Raw genomic sequence first — 17,394 nt, forward strand, 5'->3', positions numbered from 1 at the left:
CAGTGGTTATAGTGCCTTTACAATGCAAGCTTTTCTCTTTGCACACAATAGTCACTTTCCCAAAAGCTCTTTATGTCCTTGAGTCCCTTCAATAAGAGATGTACCCCTCCCTATACCTCCCTCCATCCGTCCCTTGTTTCCTCTCTTTCCCCTCTATCCATTCATCCATCCATCCCTCCCTCTGCTACCCCCACCACTCCCTCTTCCAACATGTGCTATAGCAACATAGCAGCCAGGACTCAATGTTTCAGCATGCCACAGGACAGAGCATTACTGCATGGCTGAGCTTATCTATTGGCTCAGAGCCAATAGAACTGTTGGCCCAGCCCTAGGAGGAAGTGTAGGCGTTCTGATTGGTCACAGGGGGATTGGGACTTGTATCAGCTTGTCCTCTGGTTGATCTGTTGGACTGGTCCCAGCTCATACAGAGGTGGACACTGGGAGGGCATTTAGGATTGGGCGACTCTTCAATTAAGTCACAGCGCATGCTGCGGCAAACTGGTACCCAGGCTCTCTGAATTGACCAGTCACTGCACTACATCGTTAATGGCTACATTCTTCAGTGAGTAATTTAACTAGGATAAGCTACAGCAACATAATGCAGAGTCTAATTGAACAACTGAAGATAATAACAGATAATAATAAGGACACATGTGTGATCAGTCTCTCTAGGCTACATAGAGTACGTTATAATAATTGTCCAACATAAGGATATTACCTCCCATTGTGGGCTACAAGAACTCACAAGTGCACTTCATCTGGATTCCAAAGGTTACTTCGACATATCTCTACGATCAGTTATCTTTTAATGAATTACAGCCGTGTGTGTGTGTGTGTGTGTGTGTGTGTGTGTGTGTGCATGAGCATATGGTGACAAGGAGGAACTCATACATTGTCCTCAGCAGCTACAACACCTTTCCTGTCATCTCTCTTTATTTCATAGATAGGGCTGTTGGCTGGTGCATCTGGCTGTCCTCACCTGTATTAACTTCTAAAATCGTACACACTTTAATCATACAAGACTAATTTAGGATACGCATAAAAATATAACATGTGCACGCAAGCAAGTATGCACCCATCTACTTTAGTGGCCAACTGCCAAATAAACATAGATGGAAAGCAATATTCTGTGTGTGCCGTTGAGAAAATGGTCTTGCACACATATGCACCACTGCAGTGCATTGTATTTGTATTTGTGCAGTTTGCGAGTCACTTAACAGTTACATGCGGCGCCAGTAAGGCATGGTAAAAGATCAGAGGCAGGAAAGGCAGAGGAGCTTCCCCTGCAGTGAGGCTGGAGGGAACAATGGGCTGCTGGATCAGAGAGCCTGACTGCCACTGGCTTCCCCCTCCAGCACCCAGGTAGGTTGGCCCATTCATAAATCACTTTTATTCCTCCAAGCGCTCAACAGCCTCACCTCTTCAAATGATGCACTGTGTAAAGGAATGAGGAGGGAGGGGCAAAACGGGGGACAGAAGAGGGGGGTGTGGGAGAGGGATAGGGAGAGGAACTGACGAGAGAGATAAAGTAAGCACAAGGAAGAGCCAGACTGATTGGAGAGGCGCATGGAGATTTACTCAAAAAGCTCAAACTGGACTCATTAGAAATGGCTCTAATCCCTCTATGATGTTGACTGGTGGGCAGGCACACAGCATGGAGGAATTAAGACAAGCTGAAAGACCGACCAAGGCTTCATCACCATCTGAAGCTAACCAGAATTTCCTGTCCAAAACGTTTCAATTTGAGAGTAGACCTGCCTCTCATCTGCGTGAACTCAAAGGGATGAGCTCTCATTAGGACTGACAGCCATTTGAGAGAAACAAAAATACATGTACACTGAATTTATACTTGAATCATAATAGAAGCAATCAGGCTTTCTGAAATTGATTTAAAATAAGACTATCTAATGTCAAAGTGAAAACAAATGTCTACAAATGTATCTTAATTAAATACAAAAACCTAAATAATTTGATGTATTCACCCATGCAAGTCAATATTTAGTAGAAGCACCTATGGCAGGAATTAAAGCCTTGGCTCTATGTGTGAACACTGCCTAAGCTCAGTTATGTTGCATGCTTTTTTTTATGAACAATTTAAAGCATCAATAAAACATGCAAATTGTTGATCTCAAAACAATCTGTTGTATTATTATTTTAAATTTGAATGGAAATATGTTTTGAGCAGTACTCATAGGGAGAACAACACGTCCCTCCCCTTTATCCAGTGAAAGAAAGCACATCCATTAGTCTACCCTTTTCTTATTGATCGATTAACTGCTCAGCTAAACATTCAGCCCTGCGCTATTCATTATGGTGGGAAGATGTAAACCTTGCTGCTGAGTTTTAGGGGCAGATGAGACTGGTGGATTGGTTGGGTGGCTGGAACAGGCAGGGTGGAGACCCACTGGACCCTGTTCTGGGTGTCCTGCTCCAGAAAATTTTGAGCATTAAACACTTCATTTCCTGCATTCCGGTGAATTTTTATGCACCTATTTCTACCTTTTTCTGAATCAATATGCTGGAAATATCTTTATGTAAAGGGAAACATAGATGACAATCCAAATATAAAAACATAATGGAAAATATTGCAGTAGGGCTCTCAGGCATTCTGTATTGCTTTCAACTATTTATTCTCCGTTGGATTGACTTTTCTAAAATCTGAGTCAGCACACGTAGCCTAGGCATAATTTACTCCTCCCTCCTCTCTTGCGTCTTTTGTTGGGGAAGTAACCTCCTTAAATGATACATTATTCATTTTAATTTATTAATAAACCCTGGACTATAATATTTCAGATGTTTGAGCAAGATTTCCGCTCATGTCCAAAACTTTGTGCACATTCAAAATATAACTATTCCATCTGTGTTCTCTGAGATTTGGAGGAGTCGTGATATTTTGAGAAAAATAAAAGTTATAATAGGCTATTACAAGAATAAAGTCACTATATTTCAGAAAATAATCTACCTGCACCATAGTCTGCTGTGCATTACGTGATTGCTCTGTTGATACGGCAGATCTCAGATCGTCTGACAGACTCAGAGCCCCGTTTGGGTCTCTGGTCTCTGAATGAGACAAAGTTTAGGGAAGTGGCTGAACGCTGCTCTACGTCAGAGGTGGAAAACCAAAACTACTGCAGAAACGCGTTACATCTGCCGCAGCATGTCGACCGCAGAGCGCATCCATAAACCTGAAGCTGCACAGCTTTTTACAGCGAGAGTGGACACTACGCGACGCACGGGTATGCTTCAGAGCTCCGTGTGTTTGAGTCTGAACCGTAGACGTCACTTCACAGGAACTTCAAACTAAATCATTAGTATTGCGCTCATAAACTTTGTGTTAATGGCATCAATGTATTAGACTGATTTGGCTAGGATTCCTCCGAAAATTAAACCTTTCACAGAGCTTTCCTCACGTAGAGACGGTTGCTAGGTGATAGATGCGTTGGAAAATACTTTTCTTCTTAATATGCATGTGCCATTCTAGGGCTTTTTTCCCTATTATATTTATTTTTGTAAAAAAAAAAAAAAAAAAAAAAAGAGAGAGAGAAATCCGGGGCTATTCATAAAACATTCGGGGCTGTAGCCCCGGCAAAATCGTCTGACGCCGCCTCTGGGCTCGTGACAGCTAGAAAAGATCTTTACGACAGCAGTTGTGGTAAAAACATTACAGCTTGTCCAAAGGGGCCACTAGAATCAACACAAACTGAAAGTTTGTCGTAGCTGCTTTAAGTGGTGTGTAAAGGTAGAGACTGCAGGGAAACAGGTGGACATTCACAGTTGCCATTTATATTGCTGCAATTCTGCATTTTGATTGGCCATGTGAGGTCAGGTTTAGAGCAGACACATTAGCTTGGAATCCATTTTGCTTCACAAATGGTCAATTCTTGTAATAGCCGTAAAGATAATGTAATCGAAAAGCTATAAATTGCAGTGACACTACATTAATTAAATTGCATACTTAAATCTATCAGAATTATCTCCACCATGAAAAAGGCCTGAGATATAAATGCGAGTGAGGGCAGAATGACTGGGAGCTTGTTAAAAGGCTTATCAAATCAAGGAACAGAGAAATGCGTGACATTTTTCTGGCTCATGAAAATACACTTTGACAAACGTTCATGCTGTATTGAGGCTGTTTGTGAGTTTTCACAATCTCATTCACTACAACTGAAATGCCACAGTGTTTACCTCAAAGAGCATATCGGTGTGAAAAAGCATTGGCTTACACTTCCTGGGGTGTTCTGCAAAAATGCAGGTGGGGTAAGTAAGAGGACTTGTGTGCTGTCATTGAGGTATAAGAGGAGAGAAGACGAGACAGAGAAAAAGATAGGAGGGCACAGAGGACATTGTTTCCGTACAGTATAGATGTGCCCCGTGATGAGACCAACTAATTAAACAGATTCTTCAGTGGCTGCGCCTCGGGAAGGCTTGAAAAAGACACTTGAAAATTAATGAGAGCTCAAAAAGGAGCCCAAACTTTTCATTGCCTCAGAGGCGAGTTTCCACTTGCCTCCCTGCATTTCCAAAAGCCGTAAAAATAAAATAAATGGGAAAACACAATAATATTTCCTGCTGTCTCACACCCTCTATGCTGTTATGTCGCACCCTTATTTCTATCTATGTGCAAACAACTTTGACACACACAGAAAGACACACTGGTTTACTGTAGTACAAACAGTTACAGACTGTCATACCAAGGCTTAGAGAAGATACAAAACACACGCTTCTCTGCACTGCACTACACATTCACCCTTTCCCTCTCCTCCATTTCTCGGATATGCAGTTATTCTAAGTATAGAGGTGAGCAGACGGAAGGTCTACCATAAGCAGCGTGCTCCAGCTCTATTTAAAAAGAAAAATGATGGAGACTGGGTGGTGGTGGGGGGGTAAAAAAGAGACAGATAGTGAGGGGGTGGTATCAGAGGAGGCGGTGGAGTTGGTGGTGAAGGATGTAAAGCAGGGGAGGGGGGAAAGAATCAAGAATATACAAGTAGAAGCACGAGAGACCACTTTATTTGGAGCTACTAAAAATAGCGCAGCAAATGGTAGCAAGGGCTAGCTGGCCTAACGCTCGTCTCTCCTTCGAGGCCGGTGGAATCGATAGGCAGGGTTGCTGTAGGGGAGGCTTCCCGGAGCCTGTAGCCAACAGTTGCTTGGGGGGGGGGCGTGAAAGAGAGAGGGGGTGAGGCAAGGAGAGGAGCAGAGTGGAGTGCAAACTATTTTTTGCACTGCTTGACTAAATATGGTCAGGGAGTTGGTGAGACAAGACACAGGAGCAGCCCGGCAACAGGGGCCGAGGCATGCTTCAAATGCTTGGCTTCCCACAACGTGCTAACCGTTGAGCTTAGCCCTTTGCACTGTGAGGTAGGAAGCTGTTGGCTGGTTGACCTCGTGGTCCTAATCTGCTGCCCTGTTCGTCCTGTGCTCTCTGCCGCCGAACTGCAGCAGCACCACTACTTGATATTTTTCTAGTAAAAAGGTGACCCTGGAGATGCACTATCAAGAATGCATAAGCTGCGTATTAAGATTCACAAGCGCTAATAATGTAAACTCCAAAAATACCAAAAAGATATTGCAATATCCTCCGTCTCTATTCCCTGACAATGGTAATCATATTTGCATGGCAAGAGACTATTAAAAGTACAGCTGCCTTCTACCGCAGAGGCACCTCTTTTTTTTTAATACCTATATCACAATTCTGCTCTTAAACATTCAGTAAACTCCCTCTTCTAAGCTGCTGTATAAAGTTCCACTGAATAATGAAAGCGCATTTAAGGAGCAGAAAAAAGCTCTGGGGCTGTGTGCGTGTCGATGGAATAAGAAAAAGGCAGGGTGCGAGGACGGTTGGTACACTTTCTGCCTCCTCCACAGACCAGGGCATCCTCCCAGCTCTCTCCCTCAGAATGCACATGATGAGAGGAGAGTGCTGCAGATTTTTTTTTCACCCCTCCTTCTTCCCCTCTTCTCTCTCTGCCTCCCTCTCTTTCTTTTTTCCAAATGGCAGCTCTTCATGTCAGTTCTATGTCTTCCTCTTCTAAAAGGTATGACTTGTGTTTGTATGGGAATGTGTTTGTATGTGTGCCCCTGCTTTCTCTCCTTTCCCTCTCCTCCCCTCCCCTCCCTGACTCTGGCACTCAACCCGCCTGCCACCACCCCTCCTCCCCCCAATCATAGAAGCTGATTCAGCGAGTCAGGCGTGCACCCGGCACACACGATGGCTGCAGCAGCTGGAGCACTCTCTAGGTCATTATGGCTCTCTTCACTACGGGAAGAGGAGGAGAGGAGGGGAAGAGAGGAGGAGCAGCTCAGATAGGAAACTAATCTGAAAGGTAATATATGCTCTTCTTTCGCTTTCGGACGGAGTTTACCCCCTGACGGGCCTTGACGTCTCCTGTCCTGTCTCTTCCCCCCCTCTCTTCTTTGGATGCGATCAGTTATTAACCACATGGTTTGCCTGTGAGTCGCGTAGTCGAAAGGGGGAGTGGAATGCACTGTTCTGCAGCAGCAGCGGCACTGGGACAGAACTTAACCAGAGACCACCTTTGGGCTTTTTTTCCTCTTCTCTTGTTCCTCTTGTCTTAAAAGAGGGAAAAGAAGAAAAGAAATAGAAAAAAGTACGGAGAGGAGGAGGATGCAGGAGAAGGTGAAGCAGGGAAAAGGGAGGCTGGGGAGTTGCTATGGTCCACATGGATTTTAGCCCCGTTTTATTGCTCTTCAGTCTATCTTTCTTATCTTCCTCCCTCCCTCCCTCCCTCCCTCGTCTTGCACGCTCTCTTGCTCTCTTGTGTTCCTGGCACTGGCCGGACATGCTGCAGCAGCAGAGCTCTTTGGCTCATTAGGCTTCATGGTTGCAGCCCTGCCGCTATCTAATGACGGACTCGTTAACTGAGACCAGCACTGGTGTGGAGAGACATTCCCTTACGCACAATTCTCCCTCTGCGTCAGACACCTTCCAAGATGTTTTTGTACCATCTCTAAGGATACCTATAATTACTGGGACTTGTTAATGTTATTTTTTTCTTTTTGGTTCTTTTTGGTGGTTTGGAGGGGCGGGGGAGGTCACTGCCATTCTTAATTGATGGGAGGTAAGTTTGAGGACATGTCACATTTTGAAGCCCAAGGTTGGCTGATTGGGGAGGAAGGATGGAATGTGGCGTCCAGAGGGATGATGAAGCATCAAAATAATGGACAGCAGGCAGGTCGGGAGTGCTGAACGGGGGAAACATTGGATTGACGGCACACAGCTGTGAGAAGTGTACTAACACAGATGTGAGGGTAAGGAAGGTGAGGATGGGCGGGAGGGGATATTGGGCAGCATTGGTTGGCTGAGTAGATGTGTGTCACCGGCCGAACCCACAGCACTTAGGGTAGTAACCCAATTTCTTCTCTCTCTGTAACGGATTACTATAGCTAGGCAGGGCATGCAGGGCACAGAGTACTGCAGTGCTATCGCCCAAACCAGAACAGACATAACAACCACTGGGCTAATTCGCTGGTTCACGTTCCCCAACCTTCATCCCGCTGTGTGTAGGAAAGAATTTCACCCCCTCTCTCTCCTGTTTGCTCACCCTCTCGGGTGGCTGTGACATTTCCTAAACAGGACGTCACACCTTTAGGACCAGGCTCATCCACGAACTGTCACCTCCAGTTCAACCTCCCCTCATTGCTATTCCAAACCGTTCCACTGCAAAAACATTGCACCAATTTTCCCATTTATTCTGTTCTCTGCAATCAAGTCTCCAAACTCAACCCTAAGCTAGTCTTCCCTAATCCATTTTTCGTTTTACACCCATTGCCTCAGCACCCAGCCTGCTGGCTAGCTAAGCGTGGCTGGAGGCAGTGTTGACTTGTGGAATGTGTTGGTTGGGGGCAAAGTTTCATTAGAGACTTGCTGAACAATTCTCGCCACCATGCAAATGGTTATTGATCTGTTCCACCCATTCTGCAACAGAACAGCAGGTTTCTCTGTAGACACAGACAGATGAGGTTTGATCAGAGGAAAAAGGAAGTGAGAAAAGATGACCATAAAAACAGTGATCTGTCTATGTGTGGGAAGAGAGAAAGAACAAGGTACAGAACGTGAGAGAGGGGGGAGGTCAGTGGGGGTATAGCCAGGACCAATCCACAAGTGCTGAGTGGGCATTAGCGCCTTCATGTGACCTATGGCCTGCCTCTGCGCCTAAAGCCCAAATCCTGCTCACAATAGCTTCCTGTTCCACTTGGATCACCCTCGTTTTCAAACATCAGCAAGCGCTCCAGCTAGCCACTGGGGACGGTGCTGACACAAGAGAGACGAGGGACAGGCAAGAGCTACATATTGGTAAAAGTAGAGGTAGGAAAGGAGAGAGGATATAGAAACTGGGGGTGAAATAGGAGAACGAGATGGTGGTGAGGGAGGCAGACTGAAAGAGAAGTGGGAGGAGAGAAGTGAAAGTGTTTAGTGTGTCAGCGGGGCCAATCAGCTTATAGGTGCACCCCTGCTCGCAAGACACACGGTCCAAAGCAGATGATCATCATACAAGACAAGGTGCACACAGAGGCACCTTACACCATGGACTTTCTATCAAGGAGAAAACTCTTCCCTCCTTTGCTGCCGTTTTTGTCCAAACCCCTTAATCTACCTCAACATTTTTCATGAAAAGAGAAAAAGCCCACCTTCTAAATGCTGTAAAAAGGGGAGCTGTATTCCTCCCCCTGGTTTCTCCCAGAACTTTGTCTGGAGGACAGCGGGGGTCACTGGGACAGTCGACTATGGTATGGACTGCAAACCTTCTGTTATGTTCAGGGGCGGGGGGACGAGCTGTTCAGCCTTACATGGCAACCAAAGGAAAGCCTTGAGTGTTGAACTGAATGTACTCTCAAAGTCACCTTACAGTGCAGACTACCATACTTGGGAGAGGGAATGATGAGGAAAACTGTTCTGCTCATAACTTCCTGACCTTGGCGAAAGGTGAGAAAATTTCATATCTAAGACCTCCTTGGTGTACATACTTCTTTATGTACCCATATGAACATATGATAGCTATGGAATGTAAAGAAGTATGTATTCTTGGTGGGGTGCTAGTCCTCGTTCTGGGAAAATGATGTTGGACAGCAGTGTCTGAGGATATGTTTGTGCTTTGCAGATTGTTAATATGAGTGTTATCGTGGTGTGAGAGAAAATAGCAGGCAAAGTATAGAGAAGGAGAGAGGGGGGAGAAAGAGAGGGGAAAAGAGAGAGTATGAATGTGAGTGGTGAGGCTCATACATTAGCTATACTGTCTCTGGGCAGTCTCACTGCAGCAATATTCGCTGTAGGGAACTTACTGCTTTCTAAAACTGGCTGACTTGGCCAATAAAAACCTCTCATCCAAGATATGCCAACAATTCATTGGACAATTATGTAAGTTAGCATAAAATGATAACAATCATGTTTTGAGCCTGCTCTGTCAGCATTGTGAGTTTAGCCACCTACACCAACTATGGGCAAATAGTCGCCTTGTGACATCGCCATATGAACAGGGCCGCCTTTCATTATTGGGCGATTTTACTGCATTACAGCCGTTGAAATTTAGCCAGCTGCAACTTAGAACCAACTTACCATAATCTTTTCTAGTGCTCCAATATGGCTAAAGGGGAAAAGCAAGCAAGGTGAACTGGACCAAAACTCTGCCATTGTTTCTGGCTCTTTTTTTTTTAACATGCAACTGAAAGAGCAGGAAATAGTTGCTGAGGAGGCAGAATGAAGAGGGACTGAGGCTGGCTCTATCATTCTGCTGTATCATATGGCTTCCGTGTTAACAAGCTTGTGTGTTTAACTATGACTGCCCTCCCTTTATGCCGATGCCCTTATTCGCACCCCCACCCTACATCAACCCGGCTGCCCCGTGCTCCCCTCCCGTCCCCGATTCCTGCTCTCATTGTTCACGTTTGCTATGCTTGCCAAATGCTTTGCTAGGCTGCATGGCAGTCAGATTAGACCATCAAAAAGTGACAATGCAGGATCAGAGTCAACTCCTGCCTGTCAGCTGATTCCAATTGTTGACTGCTTCAAACAAATAAAGGCAACAGAATATGGACAGGGGCACGGAGAGAAATGAAGCGAGGGGGGAGGTGGGGAGTAGTTTGCATTGTGAGCTATTCATATCTAGCACTTTCACCTATTCTGACCCCCTCTCTGGCCCGTGCTTGGATCAAACATAGTCCCTGTACCATGTTTTAGCACAGGTTTACCTCTCTTTAAACCCCTTTAATGTAGATATATACTGCTGTACTAAAAGGTAATATTTTCCACTGCATTTTAACTTTTATCATTGTTATTAAATTATATATTTGAGGTCTGATCAACAAATTAGATAATTAAAGGCTCAACAATAAATATAAATGTATAAATGTAAACTGCTAACAGTAAACCTTGGATGAAACTGTGAAACTAAAACACACAGTACCTGCATATAAATTGCTTCCTCATAAAATTAGATTTATTTTCCTTAATTACAATGTTGTTAGATGTAGCAGGCTAGGATGTATGTGTGCCTACAAAATTTATCCCGCAGTGAAGCAATGAAAAATTGTATGTATGCCAATGTAGTACGACATCTCTGTATGAAATACAAGACACTTCATTCTGAACTGATTAATATGCCAAGTGTAGGGCTGACTTACTCTATTCCCCCTTTTAATTGAAAGGAATATCTAAATTGAGGTAACACACCTGACATCCACACTAAAAATCTGCATTCCTTGTACCTTTGGTTTACCGACAATGGTTAAAAGATACTTAACTCATGAACAAAAATAATTTGTAGCCTATAAATCCCTTTCTGACGTTCCTTATTTTTTCCCCTAATGAAGTTGGATTTGATGTATGAAAAATAAAACTATAAAGCCCTACTCACATTTTCTTAAAAGCAAGGGTCACCACAAAAAAAATGTTATTTAATTTGAGGAGAGCATCAGAATGAAGCTGCATTTTTGGGCTTCAGTTTTCAACCATTTAGACCCATCTGCATAATATTCTGCCTGGCTCTCTGTTCTGTCAAGACATCGAGGCGTGTAGGAGAGCATGGCTTGCACTGCATGTTTCTCCCAGGCCCTCAAAAGCAATGACCTGCTGTCTGAGTGACAAACACAGCAGATGCTGACATTATCAAATGCTCAGTGCCTGTCGTCCCCCCTGCTTTTGCCCTGTTATGGCCCTTAGACGAGGTGAGCAGCCTGGCCACCTGACTCTGAGTGACTGAGTGTGTTTGTAAGTGAGCAAGCATGAATGTGCATGTGTATGTTACAAATAGACCTGCCTTTGGTGTGCCATATCAAGCTGGCCCTTTATTGACCTCCATCCTGTCTACAAGCAGTGCCGTACATCACTCAGCTGTCGTTGGCCACTCTGAGAACCTCATCCGTGCCTTGGCAGAAAATGACAAGCTTCCCTTACAAAATAGTGTCAAAGGAACATTTATTACGAATAATGATAATGAAAAGTGAAAATAGCTGAAATAAATGTAACTTAACTGTATCTTAATTCAAAGATTGAGCTACAAATACTTCAGCAGTGAGATTAAAATGGTGGGCAAAAATACAATAATACTATACATGGTATAATATGGGAAATGTTTGATGTTGCTATAATGGTAGAAATGGTTTACTGAGCTTATGACTGCAACTAACATAAGCTTTAGGCACACATACACAAAAACATAATCAAAGTTGTTTATGTGGGTGCTACTGTGATCATTTTTGTATTAGCACAGCACAGCACAATACTGTACTACTGGAGAGCCCTGAAATAGACATGAAATAATCTGCCCTCAGTCACTGTTCAAACAGTACCCTCTACACTACAAATCAGTCTCTAGGACTTAAATGATGGTTTAAATTAATGTTATGACTTGACACCCCAGAGTGCTGCTGTAGAGGCATGAGTGAAAGAGCTTGTGTACGTGGTTATGCCTCTGCATTTGTCTGTTGGCTGTCTCGGTGACCGCAGCAGCAGCGTGCTTGCAGCAGAGCCCATCTGTCAGAGCCTGTAATTGCTTCATGACTCCAGGACATTTGACTCAAGTGCACTGCCACAGATTATTATTATCCTTTTCTCAGGGAACAATTTTTCTCACTCTCTGGGAGGGGCCAAGCATAAAACTTAAAAAGATAGTGAGGAGGATAAATAGACTGGGAGGCAGCAAAGGAGAAAGATAGGTAAGGTTGATCAACTGTACCTATGTGTTATTGGTGTGGTGGTATATGGGGTGTAGTGTGCTAAATGTAATGTGTGTCACACAGAATGGGTGAAGGTGAAAAGGCAAGAAAAAGCAGGAGAGCGAAGGAGCATTGTCCATTTCAACTAGTGGGTGAGCATGGTGTGCAAACCCACATCCATGTTTTAATAAGATGTTTAAATGCAACATGGCCTTTCTCTGCTCAGTGTTTCCCTGGCTCTTTTCAGATAAAACTCACTTCATAGCAGTTCCCAGTCCATCTCGGAAACAATGATTCCACAATGCTTTGCTAAAGCTGGTAAAATGGAACCAAATCACCTCTTGAATGGATTTGGTCCCCTTCAACCAGCTGTAGCTATGCTTTGATGACTACAGGAGCTCCTTTTGCTGTGATGCCTTCAACAATCACTGTAATGGCAGTGGGCCACTTCTTGATGATGACTGGCTTATGGCTTTTCTCTACCAACAACATCTGGAGTGTAACTGTCAAGTTCCATGCTAAACCTGTCTTATTTTTGACTAATAAAGAAATCAATCCCAGCTTCAAAACTTTGGTATGGTCCACTTTCATGACTGAGTGTTACTTCTCTGCCACCAACGGGATTGATATTCTGACCACACTATCAATGGCTGTTTCAAAAATAGCAGGGGGTGGATGTGCAGTGTGAGCTATTTCGACACAGCACTCGCATGTCTGTACGGCTGTCTTGCTAAGACACCTCCTAAACTGACTGTCACTGGATGCTAACACTCAATTACACCGTGGGTGGGAATAGGCAAAAGCAGATAGCCAATGCAGCTCAGCAGGGGTACAATGGCATTGTAAAGAGATCTAAAGTAGAACTAAGACAATAAGAGTGCAAGAAATAAAAAATAAATTGTTGTTTAGAGACTGTACAATACGCACATTCAAACATTTTGGCCTCCTTCCCCTGAAACCTCCTGCAGTGAGGTTGGACAAGCTGGGTTAGATGATAGCCAGATGCTCTAGAGGACAGGAGCTGAGCGCACAAATCACAGGAGCAGACCGCTCGCAAGCAGTTACAGCCTCACACATTCACTCACTGTTACTGCAGAACAGGCAGATCAACCCAAACTACCTTCACACTGTCTCCTGACCACCCTCCTTTTCTTGCCTCTCTATTTCTTTTGCCTTCCTAATTTAGTGCTTAACGCTATGTCAAACCGACCTTTTCTCAAACTCAGAAAATATACAACATAACCACAAAAACAATCTTGAATTATTTGTTCCGAAATTGATCTAAAAGCTGCAATTTATCTAATTTGTCTAATTACTCAAACTGATTTGAGGATGCTGGTATAGTATATACAAATAATGTATTAAATCCATTGTAAATAGCACTGTATTCTCCATTTCTTTTGAATTTGAAGTGTTTTCCATTGGACCAATAACCATGAAATTTCTTTGGGTAATGTAAGAGGCACTAGCTTACTCAATTACAGTAGTCTGACTTGATTAGCCTAGTCTGAAATGAGCAAGAGAGGGTGGAAAAATTCCTAATTCAATCACTGGCAACCATGAAGAACGTGAATAAAGCGGCAAGCAGATTGGGCTCTATGGGCCCACAACACTTTTTTCTATCAAATTGTGATCTCTGTTACAATACCAACATTATGCTGTTGCCTATTAGTACGGTCATTATATTGGGAATACTGCATTTTGGAACACGGTTTGACTGATTGCAGAGCCCGCATTTACCATATGGGGTTTGCCTGTATGTTGCCATATTAAAAGAAAGCTGAGCACTATATGAGAGAGGGAGGAGGGCAAATATCACAAGGAGGTGACACGTAAAAGGGTACAGATCGCTTGTTTAGAGCCAGTTTATGAGTCATGGGCTATTAATCCTATTGTTTACAATATTGTAGCAGCTACTGGCTTCTAGCAGCCCGAGGGAAAGATGAGCCAGGCTCCCCTTGCAGGCTTGGCCTGCGGTAAACACACACAGGGAGAAAACACAATGTGGATGTCCGAGAAAATCCTTTCCTCAACACGTTACTACTGGTTATAACAGCACTTTCAATTTAGTAGCAATTGTAAAAAACAACTAGGTCTAATTTATGAGGAAATGCCTTTACACTCTGTAGTGGTGTGCGTGTGAGTAATGAACAAGGCGAAATATAGTAAAACTCCCCAGATTCTGCTGCACCCCTGTTGGTAGACTTGATTTGTCTCTGTATTTGGGACTCCAAGTTAAAAGATTCATCTGTCACCCACAGGGTTCTTCCTATGTGTCTTGTCTTCCTCAATCTTCTTTCCACCGCTGGAAAACCGACCCGCGCTCTTAAAACACCCAGGCACATAACACACATTACACACACACACACACGCACACGCACACACACACACACCAGGGACTCTGACACACTCTCTGCTTGAGCCCAAAAGCTAGCGTTTGATGTTGATAACTTATCTCAATTACAAAGAAAAAGCGTCACAGTACACAAAAAGGAAGTTGTATCATAATAGTTTTGAGGAGAAACATTTTAGATTAGCCTTGTTCAAAAGCAATGTAGGCCAGGACATTCTGTGCCGGTGCTCAATCTAAACACGAGAAGGGAGAACGGACCTACTATCAGGAAGCAATAATAACATCAATCATTAACTAGAGGGGGCTTCATATCATATCCTTCATCCAAGGGGCTTCTGATCAACTTCCAACTCCAAGCACTTCTTCATGACAGTCGTCAAAGGCACTTTTTGAAATATGATTCTATTGTAGGAATACCTCTAAGCACTCGATCGAAACAAGTGAAAAAACACACCAGACAAGGTACTTTCATTTCAACCTAGGGAGAGATTTTCGAGGGCTTTAGGCCTTGTGGACTGTCTCCCCGATATTGCAACAGCTCGAGCGTGAAATAAAAGTAAATGGGCAGACTGGAGAAGGCGACATATATCTTCGTTTCTTTGAAGGCAAGGGGACAGAGCGTGGACTGAAGCAAGCAACGCACACACAACAGGAGCCCTGATACAGAAAATACTGTACTCCAGCACTTTTCGCAGCTAAATCAATGAGTCTGACAGCAGACCAGCTTTCTGCTCCTTTACATTCTGAATCCTGGTTTACCTATACACATTACGTACCCATTGCATTTTAATATATACACTGCAAGCAATTTTGTTTACACTCTGCCAGTCTGTGACCTTTGCTAAATATGTTTACTATTATTCATTAAAGTTTAAAAGCTGTGCCATAAGAGTAACCTTGTAATGTATTTTTCCCTTACGGACTACAGGCTAGGACAGCTGACCATATGGCCAATTTCGTGTGTTGTGTGATTTTTATACATTTTGTCATTTATTGAGTATAACACAAAAAAGGTTTAACATGTGGATTCATCAAATAGACCCTTATCTATATAATTACATTTAATTATAAAATGTCAGGGATCATCAGCTCTGGAACGACCTGTCCGAGAGGATCGGTCCGGAAAACTAGTTCTGTATCTTTAAAAAGAAAAACACATTATCATAGACTTACTTTAACAATGTATACTTTGTGCATTACTGCACTTCTGTTGCTGTTCATACTTTGTATTTATGTTTTAATTATACATATAATTTCTGTCTGGTTGATGCCTTTTCTGATTTTGTCTTCTTTTTATTTTAAAAGCACTGTATTGTCTTCAAAAGTGCTATGTTATTTGTTTTGTCCTAAATTATGGTTTTTACAACTATTATTTTGATCGTTTGGTTGTGGAGAAAATAAATCCTTCCCCCACAATCTCTTTGTCACATAAATCTATTTGCCAATAAAATTCAATGGAGATTAACCCATTGACAACAGATTTGAATGCAAAGCATGTTTTGTGTTTTGTATAGTAATTCAATCTGCAAATCCATTGATCAGTGTACTACACAGGAAATCAGTGTGCCAGAGGTGGAGGGCTGGGTCTGGCCAGGCTTGTGGCATGTGTTCCACAGCCCACTGATCTCAATTCCATTTGTCCTAATGCCAGTGAAGGGGAATGACATTTAGCCTGGGATAACCATGCTCCTGCGCAACCATACACGTACACACCAAAAGCGCTCAGCACCAGAAGCAGCTGTTAACTTTTCTAGCAGTCACTCTAGTCTATAACACTGACCCTGTAACGTCAATGTCCATCAATTTAAGAGACCCAGCAGGATCAACCTGATACAGACAGCCGTCTCACTGAGCCATCTTTAATATGCTCATGGTTGAGAGACAAGAATAAAGCAGCCAATGAGTGGAGCAGTCACCTCCTACAGCCAGAAATAGCTATGGCCAAGGACAAGGAGAACTGCTGCTGCTGCACAGGCCAGCCGCTTCAGGCCGGCCTCTGCTCACAACACACGGCGAAGGACCAGCATAACAGTGAAAAGAAACAACAAATGAACGTCAAGGGCTATTAACTACACTAATAAAAAAAGTCAATGTAAGACAGATGCTTTCAAGGCCTCAAAGGTAGTCTAATGTCAGTTTGAGACCATACCATCTGTTGGGAAGATGGATGAAGCCTATAGGCCTGCTTCAAACTTCAATCAATGTCAAACTAAATTGAGATCCCAAAGTACATCTTATAGTATACATATATGAAATGTGATCAGTGAGGTTGTGGAATTAAACTTACTTTCATTTTAACTACGTTAAACTACTTTGACATTTAAGTGGAATATGTGGAAGTATTTTTAAATGTCCACACACTGAAAATTGAACTTTACAACAATTTGTGAAATAAACCCACATTCTGAAGCCATGCTTTTACACACTTCTGATGCCTCAATAGGATCCTCGGTAATCAAAATTTGTTGATGTCAATGACTGGACCTAGTCGGTCTCCTTGTTTAGACCTGTAGGTGGTGAGGCCACATTTTTCTTTCCAACGGAGGATGATTAAGTAACAGATTAGTAGTAACAGATTATTGATTCTGCCACAGCCTCTGGCTGCTGAGAAGCAAAAGATGAAGTCTAATGGTTGTAATTTTGACTAATATTTTCAAAGGTTTAATATAGCTTGATACTAATTTTCAGAAATTTTATTTTTTTGAGCTGTTTCAGTTTTGCTGAATATTCAGTACCAAATCTGTTAAGTTACAATTTAATACTCAAGTCTAAATAATAAAAACAACATGAGTACTACAAATGTTTGTTGTAGGACTGTCACACATACAATTTAACACTAGTCTGGAGCCCATACATTGTTAGGGCTA

The 17,394-nt window shown here is 43.1% G+C and overlaps 1 protein-coding gene and 1 long non-coding RNA gene across 6 annotated transcripts in view; one reads left to right on the top strand and one right to left on the bottom strand.

The window, feature by feature from the left end:
• Window positions 1-17,394, bottom strand: part of mib1 (mindbomb E3 ubiquitin protein ligase 1) — a 63,291-nt gene that overhangs the window by 23,118 nt on the left and 22,779 nt on the right. The gene's annotated exons all lie outside the window — the stretch shown is intronic.
• Window positions 6,188-15,533, top strand: LOC116046251. The gene is made up of 2 exons (XR_004104077.2): window positions 6,188-8,947; window positions 9,593-15,533. It is a non-coding gene; the product is annotated as an uncharacterized LOC116046251 (long non-coding RNA).

This window comes from Sander lucioperca, chromosome 9, assembly GCF_008315115.2.
Source record: "Sander lucioperca isolate FBNREF2018 chromosome 9, SLUC_FBN_1.2, whole genome shotgun sequence".
Taxonomy (NCBI): Eukaryota; Metazoa; Chordata; class Actinopteri; order Perciformes; family Percidae; genus Sander; species Sander lucioperca.